A 7,488-nucleotide genomic window follows, 5' to 3' on the forward strand; every position below is an offset into this window, starting at 1 on the left:
GACACCTCTTATAGATTCCGATGCTTCACTTCAGGTTTACTGTATCCCTCTGACCTTCTTATTGGCGATGAAACACAGAAATTGCATCGGAATCAAATAGAAAAGGCACAATGCCGACTTATGTATAAGAAGACTGACCTTTCATACTATCTACGCTTTGAACCATTCCTGTGACACTAGTTATACAAACCGATGCTTCACTTCAGGTGTACTGCATCCCTTGGACCTTCTTATTGACGATGAAACACATAAATTGCTTCGGATTTAAATAGAAAAGGCACAATGCCGACTGAAGAACAAGAAGACTGACTCTTCTTACTGACTATGTTTTGAACCATTCCTGTGACACTAGTTATCGATTCCGATGCTTCACTTCAGGTTTACTGTATGCCTTGGACTTTCTTATTGACGACGAAACACAGAAATTGCATCGGAATTAAATAGAAAATGCACAATGCCGACATAAGTACAAGAAGACTGACTCTTCCTACTGTCTATGCTTTGAACCAATCCTGTGACATTAGTTATAGATTACGATGCTTCACTTCAGGTTTACTGTATCCCTCTAACCTTCTTATTGACAATGAAACACAGAAATTGCATCGGAATTAGATACAAATTGCACAATGCCGACTTACGTACAAGAGGACTGAATCTTCTTACTGACTACGATTTTAAATATTCCTGTGACACTAGTCGTAGATTGCGATGCTTCACTTCAGGTTTAGTGTAACCCTTGGACCATCTTATTGTCGACGAAACACAGAAATTGCATCGGAATTAAATAGAAAGGCACAATGCCGACTTAAGTATAAGAAAACTGACTCTTCTAACTGACTATGTTTTGAACCATTCCTGATACACTAGTTATAGATTCCGATGCCTCACTCCAGGTTTACTGTATCCCTTGGACCCTCTTATTGACGATGTAACACAGAAATAGCATCGGAATTAAATACAAAAGTCACAATGCCGACTTAAGTACAAGAACACTGACTCTTCTTACTGTCAATGATTTGAACCATTTCTGTGACACTAGTTATAGATTCCGATGCTTCACTTCAGGTGTACTGTATCCCTTGGACCTTCTTATTGAGGATGAAACACAGAAATTGCATCGGAATTAAATTCAAAAGGCACAATGCAGACTTAAGTACAAGAAGACTAACTCCTCCTACTGTCTATGTTTTGAACCATCCCTGTGACACTAGTTATGGATTCCGATGCTCCACTTCTGGTTAACTAAATCCCTCTGATCTTCGTATTGACGATAAATCACAGAAATTGCACCGGAATTAAATACAAAAGGCACAATGCCGACTTAAATACAAGAAGACTGACTCTTCTTACTGACTATGTTTGAACCATTCCTGTGACACTAGTTATCGATTCCGAATTCTCACTTCAGGTTTACTGTATCCCTTGGACCTTCTTATTGATGATCAAACACAGAAATTGCATCGGAATTAAATACAAAAGGCACAATGCCGACTTTAGTACAAGAAGACTGACTCTTCTTACTGTCTACGTTTGGAGCCGATCCTGTGACACTAGTTATAGATTCCGATGCTTCACTTCAGGTGTACTGTTTCCCTTGGACCTTCTTATTGACGATGAAACACCGAAATTGCGTCGGAATTAAATACGAAAGGCACAATGCCGACTCAAGTACAAGAAGACTTACTCTTCTTACTGACTATGTTTTGAACCATTCCTGTGACACCACTTATAGATTCCGATGCTTCACTTCAGGTTTACTGTATCCCTCTGACCTTCTTATTGACGATGAAACACAGAAATTGCATCGGAATCAAATAGAAAAGGCACAATGCCGACTTAAGTATAAGAAGACTGACTCTTCTTACTATCTATGTTTGGAATCATTCCTGTGACACTAGTTATGGTTTCCGATGCTTCAGGTGTACTGCATCCCTTGGACCTTCTTATTGACGATGAAACACATAAATAGCTTCGGAATTAAATAGATAAGGCACAATGCCGACTTAAGTACAAGAACACTGTCTCTTCCTACTGTCTATGTTTTGAACCATTCCTGTGACACCACTTATAGATTCCGATGCTTCACTTCAGGTTTACTGTATTCTTGGACCTTCTTGTTGACGATGAAACACAGAAATTGCATCGGAAATAAATACAAAAGACACAATGCCGACTGAAGTACAAGAAGACTGAGTCTTCTTACTGACAATATTTTGCACCATTCCTGTGACACTAGTAATAGATTCCGATGCCTCACTTCAGGTTTACTGTATCCCTTGGACCTTCTTATTGACGATGTAACACAGAAATTGCATCGGAATTAAATACAAAAGGCACAATGCCGACGCAAGTACAAGAAAACTGACTCTTCCCACTATCTATGTTTTGAACCATTCCTGTGACACCTCTTATAGATTCCGATGCTTCACTTCAGGTTTACTGTATCCCTCTGACCTTCTTATTGGCGATGAAACACAGAAATTGCATCGGAATCAAATAGAAAAGGCACAATGCCGACTTATGTATAAGAAGACTGACCTTTCATACTATCTACGCTTTGAACCATTCCTGTGACACTAGTTATACAAACCGATGCTTCACTTCAGGTGTACTGCATCCCTTGGACCTTCTTATTGACGATGAAACACATAAATTGCTTCGGATTTAAATAGAAAAGGCACAATGCCGACTGAAGTACAAGAAGACTGACTCTTCTTACTGACTATGTTTTGAACCATTCCTGTGACACTAGTTATAGATTCCGATGCTTCACTTCAGTTTTACTGTATCCCTTGGACCTTCTTATTGACGATGAAACACAGAAATTGCATCGGAATTAAATACAAAAGACACAATGCCGACTTAACAACAAGGAGACTGACTCTTCCTACTGTCTATGTTTTCAACCATTCCTGTGACACTAGTTATAGATTCCGATGCTTCACTTCAGGCTTACTGTATCCATCTGACCTTCTTATTGACGATGAAACACATAAATTGCATCGGAATTAAATAGAAAAGGCACAATGCCGACTAAAATACAAGAAGACTGACTCTTCCTACTGTCTGCGTTTTGAATCATTCCTGTGACACTAGTTATAGATTCCGATGCCTCACTACAGGTTTACTGTATCTATCTGACCTTCTTATTGACGATGAAACACATAAATTGCTTCGGATTTAAATAGAAAAGGCACAATGCCGACTGAAGTACAAGCAGACTGACTCTTCTTACTGACTATGTTTTGAACCATTCCTGTAACACTAGTTATAGATTCCGATGCTTCACTTCAGGTTTACTGGATCCCTTGGACCATCTTATTGACGATGAAACACAGAAATATCATCGGAATTAAATACAAAAGGCACAATGGAGACTTAAGTACAAGAAGACTGACTCCTCCAACTGTCTGTGTTTTGAACCATTCCTGTGACACTAGTTATACATTCCGATGCTTGACTTCAGGTTTACTGTATCCCTCTTACCTTATTATTGACGATGAAACACAGAAATTTCTTCGGAATTAAATAGAAAAAGCACAATGCCGACTTAAGTACAAGGATACTGACTCTTCTTACTGACTATGTTTTGAACCATTCCTGCGACACTAGTTATAGATTCCGATGCTTCAATTCAGGTTTACTGTATCCCTCTGACCTTCTTATTGACGATGGAACACAGAAATTGCATCGGAATTAAATAGAAAATGCACAATGCCGACTTAAGTACAAGAAGCCTGACTCTTCCTACTCTCTATGTTTTGAACCATTCCTGTGACACTAGTTATAGATTCCGATGCTTCACTTCAGGTTTACTGTATCCCTCTGACCATCTTGTTGACGATGAAACACAGAAATTGCATCCGAATAAAATACAAAAGGCACAATGCCGACTTAAGTACAAAAGACCGACTCTTATAACTGTCTATGTTTTGAACCATTCCTGTGACACTAGTTATTGATTCCGATGCTTCATTTCAGGTTTACTGTATCCCTTGAACCTTCTTATTGACGACGAAACACAGAAATTGCATCGGAATTAAATAGAAAAAGCACAATGCCGACTTAAGTACACGAAGACTGACCCTACCTACTGTCTATGTTTTGAACCATTCCTGTGACACTTGTAATAGATTCCGATGCCTCACTTCAGGTTCACTGTATCCCTCTGACCTTCTTATTGACGAAGAAACACAGAAATTGCATCGGAATTAAATACGAAAGGCACAATGCCGACTCAAATACAAGAAGACTGACTCTTCTTACTGACTATGTTTTGAACCATTCCTGTGACACTAGGTATAGATTCCGATGCTTCACTTCAGGTTTACTGTATCCATCTGACCTTCTTATTGACGATGAAACACATAAATTGCTTCGGATTTAAATAGAAAAGGCACAATGCCGACTGAAGTACAAGAAGACTGACTCTTCTTACTGACTATGTTTTGAACCATTCCTGTAACACTAGTTATAGATTCCGATGCTTCACTTCAGGTTTACTGTATCCCTTGGACCTTCTTATTGACGATGAAACACAGAAATTGCATCGGAATTAAATACAAAAGGCACAATGCCGACTTAAGTACAAGGAGACTGACTCTTCCAACTGTCTGTGTTTTGAACCATTCCTGTGACACTAGTTATAGATTCCGATACTTCACTTCAGGTTTACTGTATCTCTCTGACCTTCTTATTGACGATGAAACACAGAAATTGGATCGGAACTAAATAAAAAAGGCACAATGCCGACTTAAGTACAAGAAGACTGACTCTTCTTACTGACTATGTTTTGAACCATTCCCGTGACACTAGTTATAGATTCCGATGCTTCACTTCAGGTTTACTGTATCGCTCTGACGTTCTTATTGATGATGAAACACAGAAAGTGCATCGGAAATAAATACAAAAGGCACAATGCCGACTCAAGTACAAGAAGACTGACTCTTCCTACTGTCTATGATTTGAACCATTCCTTTGACACTAGTTATACATTCCGATGCTTGACTTTAGGTTTACTGTATCCCTCTGACCTTCTTATTGACGATGAAACACAGAAATTTCATCGGAATTAAATTGAAAAAGCACAATGCCGACTTAAGTACAAGGATACTGACTCTTCTTACTGACTATGTTTTGAACCATTCCTGTGACACTAGTTATAGATTCCGATGCTTCAATTCAGGTTTACTGTATCCCTCTGACCTTCTTATTGACGATGAAACACAGAAATTGCATTTGAATTAAATAGAAAAGGCACAATGCCAACTTAAGTACAAGAAGCCTGACTCTTCCTACTCTCTATGTTTTGAACCATTCCTGTGACACTAGTTATAGATTCCGATGCTTCACTTCAGGTTTACTGTATCCCTCTTACCTTATTATTGACGATGAAACACAGAAATTTCTTCGGAATTAAATAGAAAAAGCACAATGCCGACTTAAGTACAAGGATACTGACTCTTCTTACTGACTATGTTTTGAACCATTCCTGCGACACTAGTTATAGATTCCGATGCTTCAATTCAGGTTTACTGTATCCCTCTGACCTTCTTATTGACGATGGAACACAGAAATTGCATCGGAATTAAATAGAAAAGGCACAATGCCGACTTAAGTACAAGAAGCCCGACTCTTCCTACTCTCTATGTTTTGAACCATTCCTGTGACACTAGTTATAGATTCCGATGCTTCACTTCAGGTTTACTGTATCCCTCTGACCATCTTGTTGACGATGAAACACAGAAATTGCATCCGAATAAAATACAAAAGGCACAATGCCGACTTAAGTACAAAAGACCGACTCTTATAACTGTCTATGTTTTGAACCATTCCTGTGACACTAGTTATTGATTCCGATGCTTCATTTCAGGTTTACTGTATCCCTTGAACCTTCTTATTGACGACGAAACACAGAAATTGCATCGGAATTAAATAGAAAAAGCACAATGCCGACTTAAGTACACGAAGACTGACCCTACCTACTGTCTATGTTTTGAACCATTCCTGTGACACTTGTAATAGATTCCGATGCCTCACTTCAGGTTCACTGTATCCCTCTGACCTTCTTATTGACGAAGAAACACAGAAATTGCATCGGAATTAAATACGAAAGGCACAATGCCGACTCAAATACAAGAAGACTGACTCTTCTTACTGACTATGTTTTGAACCATTCCTGTGACACTAGTTATAGATTCCGATGCTTCACTTCAGGTTTACTGTATCCATCTGACCTTCTTATTGACGATGAAACACATAAATTGCTTCGGATTTAAATAGAAAAGGCACAATGCCGACTGAAGTACAAGAAGACTGACTCTTCTTACTGACTATGTTTTGAACCATTCCTGTAACACTAGTTATAGATTCCGATGCTTCACTTCAGGTTTACTGTATCCCTTGGACCTTCTTATTGACGATGAAACACAGAAATTGCATCGGAATTAAATACAAAAGGCACAATGCCGACTTAAGTACAAGGAGACTGACTCTTCCAACTGTCTGTGTTTTGAACCATTCCTGTGACACTAGTTATAGATTCCGATACTTCACTTCAGGTTTACTGTATCTCTCTGACCTTCTTATTGACGATGAAACACAGAAATTGGATCGGAACTAAATAAAAAAGGCACAATGCCGACTTAAGTACAAGAAGACTGACTCTTCTTACTGACTATGTTTTGAACCATTCCCGTGACACTAGTTATAGATTCCGATGCTTCACTTCAGGTTTACTGTATCGCTCTGACGTTCTTATTGATGATGAAACACAGAAAGTGCATCGGAAATAAATACAAAAGGCACAATGCCGACTCAAGTACAAGAAGACTGACTCTTCCTACTGTCTATGATTTGAACCATTCCTTTGACACTAGTTATACATTCCGATGCTTGACTTTAGGTTTACTGTATCCCTCTGACCTTCTTATTGACGATGAAACACAGAAATTTCATCGGAATTAAATTGAAAAAGCACAATGCCGACTTAAGTACAAGGATACTGACTCTTCTTACTGACTATGTTTTGAACCATTCCTGTGACACTAGTTATAGATTCCGATGCTTCAATTCAGGTTTACTGTATCCCTCTGACCTTCTTATTGACGATGAAACACAGAAATTGCATTTGAATTAAATAGAAAAGGCACAATGCCAACTTAAGTACAAGAAGCCTGACTCTTCCTACTCTCTGTGTTTTGAACCATTCCTGTGACACTAGTTATAGATTCCGATGCTTCACTTCAGGTTTACTGTATCCCTCTGACTATCTTGTTGACGATGAAACACAGAAATTGCATCCGAATAAAATACAAAAGGCACAATGCCGACTTAAGTACAAAAGACCGACTCTTATAACTGTCTATGTTTTGAACCATTAATGTGACACTAGTTATTGATTCCGATGCTTCATTTCAGGTTTACTGTATCCCTTGAACCTACTTATTGACGACGAAACACAGAAATTGCATCGGAATTAAATAGAAA

Source organism: Schistocerca serialis, unplaced genomic scaffold, assembly GCF_023864345.2.
Source record: "Schistocerca serialis cubense isolate TAMUIC-IGC-003099 unplaced genomic scaffold, iqSchSeri2.2 HiC_scaffold_867, whole genome shotgun sequence".
Lineage (NCBI taxonomy): Eukaryota > Metazoa > Arthropoda > Insecta > Orthoptera > Acrididae > Schistocerca > Schistocerca serialis.